Raw genomic sequence first — 17,790 nt, forward strand, 5'->3', positions numbered from 1 at the left:
TTTCGACCCATTGACCTCTGGGTTATGGGCCCAGCACGCTTCCGCTGCGCCACTCTGCTCAGACATAAGAGTGCACTATTTCGCTGGGTCTGGCTTGCAAACCACCCTCTATTGCCACCTTTCTCGTTCATTCAGATCATCGCAACTTTGCAAATTGATGCAGCCATTCACATACGGCTCGCTGCCATCATTTCATCCTCCCAGAAATCTCACCCAACCTTCCTCCATTGATTCTCAACAGCAATTTGCTCACCCACCTACAAATATACTGCTAATATTTGCTTCACATGTTCTCCTGATCAACTTTTCTGCCAGTCAGTTTCACTCTCAACCTCACAATGCCCTGCAAAGCTAACACAAATTTCTTCTCTTTGCAAGGACATCACTTCTTTTGCTTTTCACACCACTTTTTAGAATTACGCAAACAAGCACTTTGAAAAAGCTCACCTGACTACGGGCAGAGAATAGTTTCAATCTGATCACTGCAGCGCTATGGGTGACTACTGCTGTACCACTCTGCTTGCCAGCATGGTCTTGTTGAAGCCCTCCACCTGCTTTGTCCAGGACTCCCTCCTCCACCTTTGTCTTTGTAGCCTTCCCATCAGGTAATCTTTACTTTGTAAATTGATGCAGGCAGTCCACATACTACCAGTTGTCATCATATTATCGTGCCACAAGTCCATTTCCGCCCTCCTCTTTTCGTGGTTGTCAGGTAACTGCAAATATACCGGCAAAAACTGTTAGAAACACAGTGATACTGAGCTTGTGAGCAATCGAACTTGAGTGCCAACACTGCCCCCTAGCTGTCAAACCACACACTTGGCCAGCTTTCTCTTCTGAGCCTTCACATCCGACTGTCTTGACTTTGCAAGTGGACTGCAGGAAGTCCCCACACGACCAGTTGCCATGACTTCACCCTTTGCGAAGTGTCTTGCAGCCTCGCAACGTTGATTGTGGACATCAAATGAAAGTGCGGTGAAAAAGTTAATCACACTGCTAGCAGAGAATGGTTTCGATCCATTGACCTCTGGGTTATGGGCCCAGCACGCTGCCGCTGCGCCACTCTGCTCCGATCTGGCAAAACTATACTCCACGGTGTGCCTGGTTTTTAAACCGTCCTCTGTTGCCAGCTTGCTTTTCAGAGCTTTCATTGAATCATCGAATCACAATCCAGCCCTTCGTACCGGCTCTTTGAAAGAGCTATCCAATTAGTGTCACTCCCCTGCTCTTTCCCCATAGCCCTGCAAATTCTTCCACTTCAAGTATTTATCCAATTCCCTTTTGAAAGTTACTCTTGAATCTGCTTCCACCAGCATTTCAGGCAGTGCATTCCCGATCATAACAACTCGCTGCGTAAAATTGTTTACCTCATGTCGCCTCAATTCCCTGAAATCTGTGTCCTCTGGTTATCGACCCTTCTGCCACTGGAAGCAGTTTCTCCTTATTTACTCTAACAAAACCCTGCATGACTTTGAACACCTCGATCAAATCTCCCCTTAACCTTCTCTGCTCCACACATAAGACGATCTTCACTTTGCAAATGGATTGCAGCAATTCCCCACACCACTCGTTGCCATCACTTGACCCTTTGCTCAATGCCTCTCAGCCTCGCTGCTTTGATTGTGGACAGAAATCGAATGAGTTGTGAAAAAGTTGATCTTGATGCTAGCAGAGAATGGTTTTGATCCATTGACCTCTGGGTTATGGGCCCAGCACGCTTCCGCTGCGCCACTCTGCTCAGACATAAGAGTGCACTATTTCGCTGGGTCTGGCTTGCAAACCACCCTCTATTGCCACCTTTCTCGTTCATTCAGATCATCGCAACTTTGCAAATTGATGCAGCCATTCACATACGGCTCGCTGCCATCATTTCATCCTCCCAGAAATCTCACCCAACCTTCCTCCATTGATTCTCAACAGCAATTTGCTCACCCACCTACAAATATACTGCTAATATTTGCTTCACATGTTCTCCTGATCAACTTTTCTGCCAGTCAGTTTCACTCTCAACCTCACAATGCCCTGCAAAGCTAACACAAATTTCTTCTCTTTGCAAGGACATCACTTCTTTTGCTTTTCACACCACTTTTTAGAATTACGCAAACAAGCACTTTGAAAAAGCTCACCTGACTACGGGCAGAGAATAGTTTCAATCTGATCACTGCAGCGCTATGGGTGACTACTGCTGTACCACTCTGCTTGCCAGCATGGTCTTGTTGAAGCCCTCCACCTGCTTTGTCCAGGACTCCCTCCTCCACCTTTGTCTTTGTAGCCTTCCCATCAGGTAATCTTTACTTTGTAAATTGATGCAGGCAGTCCACATACTACCAGTTGTCATCATATTATCGTGCCACAAGTCCATTTCCACCCTCCTCTTTTCGTGGTTGTCAGGTAACTGCAAATATACCGGCAAAAACTGTTAGAAACACAGTGATACTGAGCTTGTGAGCAATCGAACTTGAGTGCCAACACTGCCCCCTAGCTGTCAAACCACACACTTGGCCAGCTTTCTCTTCTGAGCCTTCACATCCGACTGTCTTGACTTTGCAAGTGGACTGCAGGAAGTCCCCACACGACCAGTTGCCATGACTTCACCCTTTGCGAAGTGTCTTGCAGCCTCGCAACGTTGATTGTGGACATCAAATGAAAGTGCGGTGAAAAAGTTAATCACACTGCTAGCAGAGAATGGTTTCGATCCATTGACCTCTGGGTTATGGGCCCAGCACGCTGCCGCTGCGCCACTCTGCTCCGATCTGGCAAAACTATACTCCACGGTGTGCCTGGTTTTTAAACCGTCCTCTGTTGCCAGCTTGCTTTTCAGAGCTTTCATAGAATCATCGAATCACAATCCAGCCCTTCGTACCGGCTCTTTGAAAGAGCTATCCAATTAGTGTCACTCCCCTGCTCTTTCCCCATAGCCCTGCAAATTCTTCCACTTCAAGTATTTATCCAATTCCCTTTTGAAAGTTACTCTTGAATCTGCTTCCACCAGCATTTCAGGCAGTGCATTCCCGATCATAACAACTCGCTGCGTAAAATTGTTTACCTCATGTCGCCTCAATTCCCTGAAATCTGTGTCCTCTGGTTATCGACCCTTCTGCCACTGGAAGCAGTTTCTCCTTATTTACTCTAACAAAACCCTGCATGACTTTGAACACCTCGATCAAATCTCCCCTGAACCTTCTCTGCTCCACACATAAGACGATCTTCACTTTGCAAATGGATTGCAGCAATTCCCCACACCACTCGTTGCCATCACTTGACCCTTTGCTCAATGCCTCTCAGCCTCGCTGCTTTGATTGTGGACAGAAATCGAATGAGTTGTGAAAAAGTTGATCTTGATGCTAGCAGAGAATGGTTTCGATCCATTGACCTCTGGGTTATGGGGCCAGCACGCTTCCGCTGCGCCACTCTGCTCACACATAAGAGTGCACTGTTTCGCTGGGTCTGGCTTGCAAACCACCCTCTATTGCCACCTTTCTCGTTCATTCAGATCATCGCAACTTTGCAAATTGATGCAGCCATTCACATACGGCTCGCTGCCATCATTTCATCCTCCCAGAAATCTCACCCAACCTTCCTCCATTGATTCTCAACAGCAATTTGCTCACCCACCTACAAATATACTGCTAATATTTGCTTCACATGTTCTCCTGATCAACTTTTCTGCCAGTCAGTTTCACTCTCAACCTCACAATGCCCTGCAAAGCTAACACAAATTTCTTCTCTTTGCAAGGACATCACTTCTTTTGCTTTTCACACCACTTTTTAGAATTACGCAAACAAGCACTTTGAAAAAGCTCACCTGACTACGGGCAGAGAATAGTTTCAATCTGATCACTGCAGCGCTATGGGTGACTACTGCTGTACCACTCTGCTTGCCAGCATGGTCTTGTTGAAGCCCTCCACCTGCTTTGTCCAGGACTCCCTCCTCCACCTTTGTCTTTGTAGCCTTCCCATCAGGTAATCTTTACTTTGTAAATTGATGCAGGCAGTCCACATACTACCAGTTGTCATCATATTATCGTGCCACAAGTCCATTTCCGCCCTCCTCTTTTCGTGGTTGTCAGGTAACTGCAAATATACCGGCAAAAACTGTTAGAAACACAGTGATACTGAGCTTGTGAGCAATCGAACTTGAGTGCCAACACTGCCCCCTAGCTGTCAAACCACACACTTGGCCAGCTTTCTCTTCTGAGCCTTCACATCCGACTGTCTTGACTTTGCAAGTGGACTGCAGGAAGTCCCCACACGACCAGTTGCCATGACTTCACCCTTTGCGAAGTGTCTTGCAGCCTCGCAACGTTGATTGTGGACATCAAATGAAAGTGCGGTGAAAAAGTTAATCACACTGCTAGCAGAGAATGGTTTCGATCCATTGACCTCTGGGTTATGGGCCCAGCACGCTGCCGCTGCGCCACTCTGCTCCGATCTGGCAAAACTATACTCCACGGTGTGCCTGGTTTTTAAACCGTCCTCTGTTGCCAGCTTGCTTTTCAGAGCTTTCATGGAATCATCGAATCACAATCCAGCCCTTCGTACCGGCTCTTTGAAAGAGCTATCCAATTAGTGTCATTCCCCTGCTCTTTCCCCATAGCCCTGCAAATTCTTCCACTTCAAGTATTTATCCAATTCCCTTTTGAAAGTTACTCTTGAATCTGCTTCCACCAGCATTTCAGGCAGTGCATTCCCGATCATAACAACTCGCTGCGTAAAATTGTTTACCTCATGTCGCCTCAATTCCCTGAAATCTGTGTCCTCTGGTTATCGACCCTTCTGCCACTGCAAGCAGTTTCTCCTTATTTACTCTAACAAAACCCTGCATGACTTTGAACACCTCGATCAAATCTCCCCTTAACCTTCTCTGCTCCACACATAAGACGATCTTCACTTTGCAAATGGATTGCAGCAATTCCCCACACCACTCGTTGCCATCACTTGACCCTTTGCTCAATGCCTCTCAGCCTCGCTGCTTTGATTGTGGACAGAAATCGAATGAGTTGTGAAAAAATTGATCTTGATGCTAGCAGAGAATGGTTTCAATCCATTGACCTCTGGGTTATGGGCCCAGCACGCTTCCGCTGCGCCACTCTGCTCAGACATAAGAGTGCACTATTTCGCTGGGTCTGGCTTGCAAACCACCCTCTATTGCCACCTTTCTCGTTCATTCAGATCATCGCAACTTTGCAAATTGATGCAGCCATTCACATACGGCTCGCTGCCATCATTTCATCCTCCCAGAAATCTCACCCAACCTTCCTCCATTGATTCTCAACAGCAATTTGCTCACCCACCTACAAATATACTGCTAATATTTGCTTCACATGTTCTCCTGATCAACTTTTCTGCCAGTCAGTTTCACTCTCAACCTCACAATGCCCTGCAAAGCTAACACAAATTTCTTCTCTTTGCAAGGACATCACTTCTTTTGCTTTTCACACCACTTTTTAGAATTACGCAAACAAGCACTTTGAAAAAGCTCACCTGACTACGGGCAGAGAATAGTTTCAATCTGATCACTGCAGCGCTATGGGTGACTACTGCTGTACCACTCTGCTTGCCAGCATGGTCTTGTTGAAGCCCTCCACCTGCTTTGTCCAGGACTCCCTCCTCCACCTTTGTCTTTGTAGCCTTCCCATCAGGTAATCTTTACTTTGTAAATTGATGCAGGCAGTCCACATACTACCAGTTGTCATCATATTATCGTGCCACAAGTCCATTTCCGCCCTCCTCTTTTCGTGGTTGTCAGGTAACTGCAAATATACCGGCAAAAACTGTTAGAAACACAGTGATACTGAGCTTGTGAGCAATCGAACTTGAGTGCCAACACTGCCCCCTAGCTGTCAAACCACACACTTGGCCAGCTTTCTCTTCTGAGCCTTCACATCCGACTGTCTTGACTTTGCAAGTGGACTGCAGGAAGTCCCCACACGACCAGTTGCCATGACTTCACCCTTTGCGAAGTGTCTTGCAGCCTCGCAACGTTGATTGTGGACATCAAATGAAAGTGCGGTGAAAAAGTTAATCACACTGCTAGCAGAGAATGGTTTCGATCCATTGACCTCTGGGTTATGGGCCCAGCACGCTGCCGCTGCGCCACTCTGCTCCGATCTGGCAAAATTATACTCCACGGTGTGCCTGGTTTTTAAACCGTCCTCTGTTGCCAGCTTGCTTTTCAGAGCTTTCATAGAATCATCGAATCACAATCCAGCCCTTCGTACCGGCTCTTTGAAAGAGCTATCCAATTAGTGTCACTCCCCTGCTCTTTCCCCATAGCCCTGCAAATTCTTCCACTTCAAGTATTTATCCAATTCCCTTTTGAAAGTTACTCTTGAATCTGCTTCCACCAGCATTTCAGGCAGTGCATTCCCGATCATAACAACTCGCTGCGTAAAATTGTTTACCTCATGTCGCCTCAATTCCCTGAAATCTGTGTCCTCTGGTTATCGACCCTTCTGCCACTGGAAGCAGTTTCTCCTTATTTACTCTAACAAAACCCTGCATGACTTTGAACACCTCGATCAAATCTCCCCTTAACCTTCTCTGCTCCACACATAAGACGATCTTCACTTTGCAAATGGATTGCAGCAATTCCCCACACCACTCGTTGCCATCACTTGACCCTTTGCTCAATGCCTCTCAGCCTCGCTGCTTTGATTGTGGACAGAAATCGAATGAGTTGTGAAAAAGTTGATCTTGATGCTAGCAGAGAATGGTTTCCATCCATTGACCTCTGGGTTATGGGCCCAGCACGCTTCCGCTGCGCCACTCTGCTCAGACATAAGAGTGCAATATTTCGCTGGGTCTGGCTTGCAAACCACCCTCTATTGCCACCTTTCTCGTTCATTCAGATCATCGCAACTTTGCAAATTGATGCAGCCATTCACATACGGCTAGCTGCCATCATTTCATCCTCCCAGAAATCTCACCCAACCTTCCTCCATTGATTCTCAACAGCAATTTGCTCACCCACCTACAAATATACTGCTAATATTTGCTTCACATGTTCTCCTGATCAACTTTTCTGCCAGTCAGTTTCACTCTCAACCTCACAATGCCCTGCAAAGCTAACACAAATTTCTTCTCTTTGCAAGGACATCACTTCTTTTGCTTTTCACACCACTTTTTAGAATTACGCAAACAAGCACTTTGAAAAAGCTCACCTGACTACGGGCAGAGAATAGTTTCAATCTGATCACTGCAGCGCTATGGGTGACTACTGCTGTACCACTCTGCTTGCCAGCATGGTCTTGTTGAAGCCCTCCACCTGCTTTGTCCAGGACTCCCTCCTCCACCTTTGTCTTTGTAGCCTTCCCATCAGGTAATCTTTACTTTGTAAATTGATGCAGGCAGTCCACATACTACCAGTTGTCATCATATTATCGTGCCACAAGTCCATTTCCGCCCTCCTCTTTTCGTGGTTGTCAGGTAACTGCAAATATACCGGCAAAAACTGTTAGAAACACAGTGATACTGAGCTTGTGAGCAATCGAACTTGAGTGCCAACACTGCCCCCTAGCTGTCAAACCACACACTTGGCCAGCTTTCTCTTCTGAGCCTTCACATCCGACTGTCTTGACTTTGCAAGTGGACTGCAGGAAGTCCCCACACGACCAGTTGCCATGACTTCACCCTTTGCGAAGTGTCTTGCAGCCTCGCAACGTTGATTGTGGACATCAAATGAAAGTGCGGTGAAAAAGTTAATCACACTGCTAGCAGAGAATGGTTTCGATCCATTGACCTCTGGGTTATGGGCCCAGCACGCTGCCGCTGCGCCACTCTGCTCCGATCTGGCAAAATTATACTCCACGGTGTGCCTGGTTTTTAAACCGTCCTCTGTTGCCAGCTTGCTTTTCAGAGCTTTCATAGAATCATTGAATCACAATCCAGCCCTTCGTACCGGCTCTTTGAAAGAGCTATCCAATTAGTGTCACTCCCCTGCTCTTTCCCCATAGCCCTGCAAATTCTTCCACTTCAAGTATTTATCCAATTCCCTTTTGAAAGTTACTCTTGAATCTGCTTCCACCAGCATTTCAGGCAGTGCATTCCCGATCATAACAACTCGCTGCGTAAAATTGTTTACCTCATGTCGCCTCAATTCCCTGAAATCTGTGTCCTCTGGTTATCGACCCTTCTGCCACTGCAAGCAGTTTCTCCTTATTTACTCTAACAAAACCCTGCATGACTTTGAACACCTCGATCAAATCTCCCCTTAACCTTCTCTGCTCCACACATAAGACGATCTTCACTTTGCAAATGGATTGCAGCAATTCCCCACACCACTCGTTGCCATCACTTGACCCTTTGCTCAATGCCTCTCAGCCTCGCTGCTTTGATTGTGGACAGAAATCGAATGAGTTGTGAAAAAATTGATCTTGATGCTAGCAGAGAATGGTTTCGACCCATTGACCTCTGGGTTATGGGCCCAGCACGCTTCCGCTGCGCCACTCTGCTCAGAAATAAGAGTGCACTATTTCGCTGGGTCTGGCTTGCAAACCACCCTCTATTGCCACCTTTCTCGTTCATTCAGATCATCGCAACTTTGCAAATTGATGCAGCCATTCACATACGGCTAGCTGCCAACATTTCATCCTCCCAGAAATCTCACCCAACCTTCCTCCATTGATTCTCAACAGCAATTTGCTCACCCACCTACAAATATACTGCTAATATTTGCTTCACATGTTCTCCTGATCAACTTTTCTGCCAGTCAGTTTCACTCTCAACCTCACAATGCCCTGCAAAGCTAACACAAATTTCTTCTCTTTGCAAGGACATCACTTCTTTTGCTTTTCACACCACTTTTTAGAATTACGCAAACAAGCACTTTGAAAAAGCTCACCTGACTACGGGCAGAGAATAGTTTCAATCTGATCACTGCAGCGCTATGGGTGACTACTGCTGTACCACTCTGCTTGCCAGCATGGTCTTGTTGAAGCCCTCCACCTGCTTTGTCCAGGACTCCCTCCTCCACCTTTGTCTTTGTAGCCTTCCCATCAGGTAATCTTTACTTTGTAAATTGATGCAGGCAGTCCACATACTACCAGTTGTCATCATATTATCGTGCCACAAGTCCATTTCCGCCCTCCTCTTTTCGTGGTTGTCAGGTAACTGCAAATATACCGGCAAAAACTGTTAGAAACACAGTGATACTGAGCTTGTGAGCAATCGAACTTGAGTGCCAACACTGCCCCCTAGCTGTCAAACCACACACTTGGCCAGCTTTCTCTTCTGAGCCTTCACATCCGACTGTCTTGACTTTGCAAGTGGACTGCAGGAAGTCCCCACACGACCAGTTGCCATGACTTCACCCTTTGCGAAGTGTCTTGCAGCCTCGCAACGTTGATTGTGGACATCAAATGAAAGTGCGGTGAAAAAGTTAATCACACTGCTAGCAGAGAATGGTTTCGATCCATTGACCTCTGGGTTATGGGCCCAGCACGCTGCCGCTGCGCCACTCTGCTCCGATCTGACAAAACTATACTCCACGGTGTGCCTGGTTTTTAAACCGTCCTCTGTTGCCAGCTTGCTTTTCAGAGCTTTCATAGAATCATCGAATCACAATCCAGCCCTTCGTACCGGCTCTTTGAAAGAGCTATCCAATTAGTGTCACTCCCCTGCTCCTTCCCCATAGCCCTGCAAATTCTTCCACTTCAAGTATTTATCCAATTCCCTTTTGAAAGTTACTCTTGAATCTGCTTCCACCAGCATTTCAGGCAGTGCATTCCCGATCATAACAACTCGCTGCGTAAAATTGTTTACCTCATGTCGCCTCAATTCCCTGAAATCTGTGTCCTCTGGTTATCGACCCTTCTGCCACTGCAAGCAGTTTCTCCTTATTTACTCTAACAAAACCCTGCATGACTTTGAACACCTCGATCAAATCTCCCCTTAACCTTCTCTGCTCCAAACAGAAGACGATCTTCACTTTGCAAATGGATTGCAGCAATTCCCCACACCACTCGTTGCCATCACTTGACCCTTTGCTCAATGCCTCTCAGCCTCGCTGCTTTGATTGTGGACAGAAATCGAATGAGTTGTGAAAAAATTGACCTTGATGCTAGCAGAGAATGGTTTCGATCCATTGACCTCTGGGTTATGGGCCCAGCACGCTTCCGCTGCGCCACTCTGCTCAGACGTAAGAGTGCACTATTTCGCTGGGTCTGGCTTGCAAACCACCCTCTATTGCCACCTTTCTCGTTCATTCAGATCATCGCAACTTTGCAAATTGATGCAGCCATTCACATACGGCTAGCTGCCATCATTTCATCCTCCCAGAAATCTCACCCAACCTTCCTCCATTGATTCTCAACAGCAATTTGCTCACCCACCTACAAATATACTGCTAATATTTGCTTCACATGTTCTCCTGATCAACTTTTCTGCCAGTCAGTTTCACTCTCAACCTCACAATGCCCTGCAAAGCTAACACAAATTTCTTCTCTTTGCAAGGACATCACTTCTTTTGCTTTTCACACCACTTTTTAGAATTACGCAAACAAGCACTTTGAAAAAGCTCACCTGACTACGGGCAGAGAATAGTTTCAATCTGATCACTGCAGCGCTATGGGTGACTACTGCTGTACCACTCTGCTTGCCAGCATGGTCTTGTTGAAGCCCTCCACCTGCTTTGTCCAGGACTCCCTCCTCCACCTTTGTCTTTGTAGCCTTCCCATCAGGTAATCTTTACTTTGTAAATTGATGCAGGCAGTCCACATACTACCAGTTGTCATCATATTATCGTGCCACAAGTCCATTTCCGCCCTCCTCTTTTCGTGGTTGTCAGGTAACTGCAAATATACCGGCAAAAACTGTTAGAAACACAGTGATACTGAGCTTGTGAGCAATCGAACTTGAGTGCCAACACTGCCCCCTAGCTGTCAAACCACACACTTGGCCAGCTTTCTCTTCTGAGCCTTCACATCCGACTGTCTTGACTTTGCAAGTGGACTGCAGGAAGTACCCACACGACCAGTTGCCATGACTTCACCCTTTGCGAAGTGTCTTGCAGCCTCGCAACGTTGATTGTGGACATCAAATGAAAGTGCGGTGAAAAAGTTAATCACACTGCTAGCAGAGAATGGTTTCAATCCATTGACCTCTGGGTTATGGGCCCAGCACGCTGCCGCTGCGCCACTCTGCTCCGATCTGGCAAAACTATACTCCACGGTGTGCCTGGTTTTTAAACCGTCCTCTGTTGCCAGCTTGCTTTTCAGAGCTTTCATAGAATCATCGAATCACAATCCAGCCCTTCGTACCGGCTCTTTGAAAGAGCTATCCAATTAGTGTCACTCCCCTGCTCTTTCCCCATAGCCCTGCAAATTCTTCCACTTCAAGTATTTATCCAATTCCCTTTTGAAAGTTACTCTTGAATCTGCTTCCACCAGCATTTCAGGCAGTGCATTCCCGATCATAACAACTCGCTGCGTAAAATTGTTTACCTCATGTCGCCTCAATTCCCTGAAATCTGTGTCCTCTGGTTATCGACCCTTCTGCCACTGGAAGCAGTTTCTCCTTATTTACTCTAACAAAACCCTGCATGACTTTGAACACCTCGATCAAATCTCCCCTTAACCTTCTCTGCTCCGCACATAAGACGATCTTCACTTTGCAAATGGATTGCAGCAATTCCCCACACCACTCGTTGCCATCACTTGACCCTTTGCTCAATGCCTCTCAGCCTCGCTGCTTTGATTGTGGACAGAAATCGAATGAGTTGTGAAAAAGTTGATCTTGATGCTAGCAGAGAATGGTTTCCATCCATTGACCTCTGGGTTATGGGCCCAGCACGCTTCCGCTGCGCCACTCTGCTCAGACATAAGAGTGCACTATTTCGCTGGGTCTGGCTTGCAAACCACCCTCTATTGCCACCTTTCTCGTTCATTCAGATCATCGCAACTTTGCAAATTGATGCAGCCATTCACATACGGCTAGCTGCCATCATTTCATCCTCCCAGAAATCTCACCCAACCTTCCTCCATTGATTCTCAACAGCAATTTGCTCACCCACCTACAAATATACTGCTAATATTTGCTTCACATGTTCTCCTGATCAACTTTTCTGCCAGTCAGTTTCACTCTCAACCTCACAATGCCCTGCAAAGCTAACACAAATTTCTTCTCTTTGCAAGGACATCACTTCTTTTGCTTTTCACACCACTTTTTAGAATTACGCAAACAAGCACTTTGAAAAAGCTCACCTGACTACGGGCAGAGAATAGTTTCAATCTGATCACTGCAGCGCTATGGGTGACTACTGCTGTACCACTCTGCTTGCCAGCATGGTCTTGTTGAAGCCCTCCACCTGCTTTGTCCAGGACTCCCTCCTCCACCTTTGTCTTTGTAGCCTTCCCATCAGGTAATCTTTACTTTGTAAATTGATGCAGGCAGTCCACATACTACCAGTTGTCATCATATTATCGTGCCACAAGTCCATTTCCGCCCTCCTCTTTTCGTGGTTGTCAGGTAACTGCAAATATACCGGCAAAAACTGTTAGAAACACAGTGATACTGAGCTTGTGAGCAATCGAACTTGAGTGCCAACACTGCCCCCTAGCTGTCAAACCACACACTTGGCCAGCTTTCTCTTCTGAGCCTTCACATCCGACTGTCTTGACTTTGCAAGTGGACTGCAGGAAGTCCCCACACGACCAGTTGCCATGACTTCACCCTTTGCGAAGTGTCTTGCAGCCTCGCAACGTTGATTGTGGACATCAAATGAAAGTGCGGTGAAAAAGTTAATCACACTGCTAGCAGAGAATGGTTTCGATCCATTGACCTCTGGGTTATGGGCCCAGCACGCTGCTGCTGCGCCACTCTGCTCCGATCTGGCAAAATTATACTCCACGGTGTGCCTGGTTTTTAAACCGTCCTCTGTTGCCAGCTTGCTTTTCAGAGCTTTCATAGAATCATCGAATCACAATCCAGCCCTTCGTACCGGCTCTTTGAAAGAGCTATCCAATTAGTGTCACTCCCCTGCTCTCTCCCCATAGCCCTGCAAATTCTTCCACTTCAAGTATTTATCCAATTCCCTTTTGAAAGTTACTCTTGAATCTGCTTCCACCAGCATTTCAGGCAGTGCATTCCCGATCATAACAACTCGCTGCGTAAAATTGTTTACCTCATGTCGCCTCAATTCCCTGAAATCTGTGTCCTCTGGTTATCGACCCTTCTGCCACTGGAAGCAGTTTCTCCTTATTTACTCTAACAAAACCCTGCATGACTTTGAACACCTCGATCAAATCTCCCCTTAACCTTCTCTGCTCCACACATAAGACGATCTTCACTTTCCAAATGGATTGCAGCAATTCCCCACACCACTCGTTGCCATCACTTGACCCTTTGCTCAATGCCTCTCAGCCTCGCTGCTTTGATTGTGGACAGAAATCGAATGAGTTGTGAAAAAGTTGATCTTGATGCTAGCAGAGAATGGTTTCGATCTATTGACCTCTGGGTTATGGGCCCAGCACGCTTCCGCTGCGCCACTCTGCTCAGACATAAGAGTGCACTATTTCGCTGGGTCTGGCTTGCAAACCACCCTCTATTGCCACCTTTCTCGTTCATTCAGATCATCGCAACTTTGCAAATTGATGCAGCCATTCACATACGGCTAGCTGCCATCATTTCATCCTCCCAGAAATCTCACCCAACCTTCCTCCATTGATTCTCAACAGCAATTTGCTCACCCACCTACAAATATACTGCTAATATTTGCTTCACATGTTCTCCTGATCAACTTTTCTGCCAGTCAGTTTCACTCTCAACCTCACAATGCCCTGCAAAGCTAACACAAATTTCTTCTCTTTGCAAGGACATCACTTCTTTTGCTTTTCACACCACTTTTTAGAATTACGCAAACAAGCACTTTGAAAAAGCTCACCTGACTACGGGCAGAGAATAGTTTCAATCTGATCACTGCAGCGCTATGGGTGACTACTGCTGTACCACTCTGCTTGCCAGCATGGTCTTGTTGAAGCCCTCCACCTGCTTTGTCCAGGACTCCCTCCTCCACCTTTGTCTTTGTAGCCTTCCCATCAGGTAATCTTTACTTTGTAAATTGATGCAGGCAGTCCACATACTACCAGTTGTCATCATATTATCGTGCCACAAGTCCATTTCCGCCCTCCTCTTTTCGTGGTTGTCAGGTAACTGCAAATATACCGGCAAAAACTGTTAGAAACACAGTGATACTGAGCTTGTGAGCAATCGAACTTGAGTGCCAACACTGCCCCCTAGCTGTCAAACCACACACTTGGCCAGCTTTCTCTTCTGAGCCTTCACATCCGACTGTCTTGACTTTGCAAGTGGACTGCAGGAAGTACCCACACGACCAGTTGCCATGACTTCACCCTTTGCGAAGTGTCTTGCAGCCTCGCAACGTTGATTGTGGACATCAAATGAAAGTGCGGTGAAAAAGTTAATCACACTGCTAGCAGAGAATGGTTTCGATCCATTGACCTCTGGGTTATGGGCCCAGCACGCTGCCACTGCGCCACTCTGCTCCGATCTGGCAAAACTATACTCCACGGTGTGCCTGGTTTTTAAACCGTCCTCTGTTGCCAGCTTGCTTTTCAGAGCTTTCATAGAATCATCGAATCACAATCCAGCCCTTCGTACCGGCTCTTTGAAAGAGCTATCCAATTAGTGTCACTCCCCTGCTCTTTCCCCATAGCCCTGCAAATTCTTCCACTTCAAGTATTTATCCAATTCCCTTTTGAAAGTTACTCTTGAATCTGCTTCCACCAGCATTTCAGGCAGTGCATTCCCGATCATAACAACTCGCTGCGTAAAATTGTTTACCTCATGTCGCCTCAATTCCCTGAAATCTGTGTCCTCTGGTTATCGACCCTTCTGCCACTGGAAGCAGTTTCTCCTTATTTACTCTAACAAAACCCTGCATGACTTTGAACACCTCGATCAAATCTCCCCTTAACCTTCTCTGCTCCACACAGAAGACGATCTTCACTTTGCAAATGGATTGCAGCAATTCCCCACACCACTCGTTGCCATCACTTGACCCTTTGCTCAATGCCTCTCAGCCTCGCTGCTTTGATTGTGGACAGAAATCGAATGAGTTGTGAAAAAGTTGATCTTGATGCTAGCAGAGAATGGTTTCGATCCATTGACCTCTGGGTTATGGGCCCAGCACGCTTCCGCTGCGCCACTCTGCTCAGACATAAGAGTGCACTATTTCGCTGGGTCTGGCTTGCAAACCACCCTCTATTGCCACCTTTCTCGTTCATTCAGATCATCGCAACTTTGCAAATTGATGCAGCCATTCACATACGGCTCGCTGCCATCATTTCATCCTCCCAGAAATCTCACCCAACCTTCCTCCATTGATTCTCAACAGCAATTTGCTCACCCACCTACAAATATACTGCTAATATTTGCTTCACATGTTCTCCTGATCAACTTTTCTGCCAGTCAGTTTCACTCTCAACCTCACAATGCCCTGCAAAGCTAACACAAATTTCTTCTCTTTGCAAGGACATCACTTCTTTTGCTTTTCACACCACTTTTTAGAATTACGCAAACAAGCACTTTGAAAAAGCTCACCTGACTACGGGCAGAGAATAGTTTCAATCTGATCACTGCAGCGCTATGGGTGACTACTGCTGTACCACTCTGCTTGCCAGCATGGTCTTGTTGAAGCCCTCCACCTGCTTTGTCCAGGACTCCCTCCTCCACCTTTGTCTTTGTAGCCTTCCCATCAGGTAATCTTTACTTTGTAAATTGATGCAGGCAGTCCACATACTACCAGTTGTCATCATATTATCGTGCCACAAGTCCATTTCCGCCCTCCTCTTTTCGTGGTTGTCAGGTAACTGCAAATATACCGGCAAAAACTGTTAGAAACACAGTGATACTGAGCTTGTGAGCAATCGAACTTGAGTGCCAACACTGCCCCCTAGCTGTCAAACCACACACTTGGCCAGCTTTCTCTTCTGAGCCTTCACATCCGACTGTCTTGACTTTGCAAGTGGACTGCAGGAAGTCCCCACACGACCAGTTGCCATGACTTCACCCTTTGCGAAGTGTCTTGCAGCCTCGCAACGTTGATTGTGGACATCAAATGAAAGTGCGGTGAAAAAGTTAATCACACTGCTAGCAGAGAATGGTTTCGATCCATTGACCTCTGGGTTATGGGCCCAGCACGCTGCCGCTGCGCCACTCTGCTCCAATCTGGCAAAACTATACTCCACGGTGTGCCTGGTTTTTAAACCGTCCTCTGTTGCCAGCTTGCTTTTCAGAGCTTTCATAGAATCATCGAATCACAATCCAGCCCTTCGTACCGGCTCTTTGAAAGAGCTATCCAATTAGTGTCACTCCCCTGCTCTTTCCCCATAGCCCTACAAATTCTTCCACTTCAAGTATTTATCCAATTCCCTTTTGAAAGTTACTCTTGAATCTGCTTCCACCAGCATTTCAGGCAGTGCATTCCCGATCATAACAACTCGCTGCGTAAAATTGTTTACCTCATGTCGCCTCAATTCCCTGAAATCTGTGTCCTCTGGTTATCGACCCTTCTGCCACTGGAAGCAGTTTCTCCTTATTTACTCTAACAAAACCCTGCATGACTTTGAACACCTCGATCAAATCTCCCCTTAACCTTCTCTGCTCCACACATAAGACGATCTTCACTTTGCAAATGGATTGCAGCAATTCCCCACACCACTCGTTGCCATCACTTGACCCTTTGCTCAATGCCTCTCAGCCTCGCTGCTTTGATTGTGGACAGAAATCGAATGAGTTGTGAAAAAGTTGATCTTGATGCTAGCAGAGAATGGTTTCGATCCATTGACCTCTGGGTTATGGGCCCAGCACGCTTCCGCTGCGCCACTCTGCTCAGACATAAGAGTGCACTATTTCGCTGGGTCTGGCTTGCAAACCACCCTCTATTGCCACCTTTCTCGTTCATTCAGATCATCGCAACTTTGCAAATTGATGCAGCCATTCACATACGGCTAGCTGCCATCATTTCATCCTCCCAGAAATCTCACCCAACCTTCCTCCATTGATTCTCAACAGCAATTTACTCACCCACCTACAAATATACTGCTAATATTTGCTTCACATGTTCTCCTGATCAACTTTTCTGCCAGTCAGTTTCACTCTCAACCTCACAATGCCCTGCAAAGCTAACACAAATTTCTTCTCTTTGCAAGGACATCACTTCTTTTGCTTTTCACACCACTTTTTAGAATTACGCAAACAAGCACTTTGAAAAAGCTCACCTGACTACGGGCAGAGAATAGTTTCAATCTGATCACTGCAGCGCTATGGGTGACTACTGCTGTACCACTCTGCTTGCCAGCATGGTCTTGTTGAAGCCCTCCACCTGCTTTGTCCAGGACTCCCTCCTCCACCTTTGTCTTTGTAGCCTTCCCATCAGGTAATCTTTACTTTGTAAATTGATGCAGGCAGTCCACATACTACCAGTTGTCATCATATTATCGTGCCACAAGTCCATTTCCGCCCTCCTCTTTTCGTGGTTGTCAGGTAACTGCAAATATACCGGCAAAAACTGTTAGAAACACAGTGATACTGAGCTTGTGAGCAATCGAACTTGAGTGCCAACACTGCCCCCTAGCTGTCAAACCACACACTTGGCCAGCTTTCTCTTCTGAGCCTTCACATCCGACTGTCTTGACTTTGCAAGTGGACTGCAGGAAGTCCCCACACGACCAGTTGCCATGACTTCACCCTTTGCGAAGTGTCTTGCAGCCTCGCAACGTTGATTGTGGACATCAAATGAAAGTGCGGTGAAAAAGTTAATCACACTGCTAG

The 17,790-nt window shown here is 46.7% G+C and overlaps 11 non-coding genes across 11 annotated transcripts; all 11 read right to left on the reverse strand.

The window, feature by feature from the left end:
• Nucleotides 1-997: 997 nt before the first annotated feature.
• On the reverse strand, nucleotides 998-1,069 carry trnam-cau (transfer RNA methionine (anticodon CAU)). The gene has a single exon. It is a non-coding gene; the product is annotated as a tRNA-Met (tRNA).
• A 1,607-nt stretch (nucleotides 1,070-2,676) lies between these two features.
• On the reverse strand, nucleotides 2,677-2,748 carry trnam-cau (transfer RNA methionine (anticodon CAU)). Its single transcript has one exon. It is a non-coding gene; the product is annotated as a tRNA-Met (tRNA).
• A 1,607-nt stretch (nucleotides 2,749-4,355) lies between these two features.
• On the reverse strand, nucleotides 4,356-4,427 carry trnam-cau (transfer RNA methionine (anticodon CAU)). The gene has a single exon. It is a non-coding gene; the product is annotated as a tRNA-Met (tRNA).
• Nucleotides 4,428-6,034: 1,607 nt separating this feature from the next.
• On the reverse strand, nucleotides 6,035-6,106 carry trnam-cau (transfer RNA methionine (anticodon CAU)). The gene has a single exon. It is a non-coding gene; the product is annotated as a tRNA-Met (tRNA).
• Nucleotides 6,107-7,713: 1,607 nt separating this feature from the next.
• On the reverse strand, nucleotides 7,714-7,785 carry trnam-cau (transfer RNA methionine (anticodon CAU)). The gene has a single exon. It is a non-coding gene; the product is annotated as a tRNA-Met (tRNA).
• A 1,607-nt stretch (nucleotides 7,786-9,392) lies between these two features.
• On the reverse strand, nucleotides 9,393-9,464 carry trnam-cau (transfer RNA methionine (anticodon CAU)). Its single transcript has one exon. It is a non-coding gene; the product is annotated as a tRNA-Met (tRNA).
• Nucleotides 9,465-10,061: 597 nt separating this feature from the next.
• trnam-cau (transfer RNA methionine (anticodon CAU)) lies at nucleotides 10,062-10,133 on the reverse strand. The gene has a single exon. It is a non-coding gene; the product is annotated as a tRNA-Met (tRNA).
• Nucleotides 10,134-14,429: 4,296 nt separating this feature from the next.
• trnam-cau (transfer RNA methionine (anticodon CAU)) lies at nucleotides 14,430-14,501 on the reverse strand. Its single transcript has one exon. It is a non-coding gene; the product is annotated as a tRNA-Met (tRNA).
• Nucleotides 14,502-15,098: 597 nt separating this feature from the next.
• On the reverse strand, nucleotides 15,099-15,170 carry trnam-cau (transfer RNA methionine (anticodon CAU)). Its single transcript has one exon. It is a non-coding gene; the product is annotated as a tRNA-Met (tRNA).
• A 938-nt stretch (nucleotides 15,171-16,108) lies between these two features.
• Nucleotides 16,109-16,180, reverse strand: trnam-cau (transfer RNA methionine (anticodon CAU)). The gene has a single exon. It is a non-coding gene; the product is annotated as a tRNA-Met (tRNA).
• Nucleotides 16,181-16,777: 597 nt separating this feature from the next.
• Nucleotides 16,778-16,849, reverse strand: trnam-cau (transfer RNA methionine (anticodon CAU)). The gene has a single exon. It is a non-coding gene; the product is annotated as a tRNA-Met (tRNA).
• Between the last annotated feature and the right edge of the window lie 941 nt (nucleotides 16,850-17,790).

This window comes from Heptranchias perlo, chromosome 2, assembly GCF_035084215.1.
Source record: "Heptranchias perlo isolate sHepPer1 chromosome 2, sHepPer1.hap1, whole genome shotgun sequence".
NCBI classification, from domain to species: Eukaryota; Metazoa; Chordata; class Chondrichthyes; order Hexanchiformes; family Hexanchidae; genus Heptranchias; species Heptranchias perlo.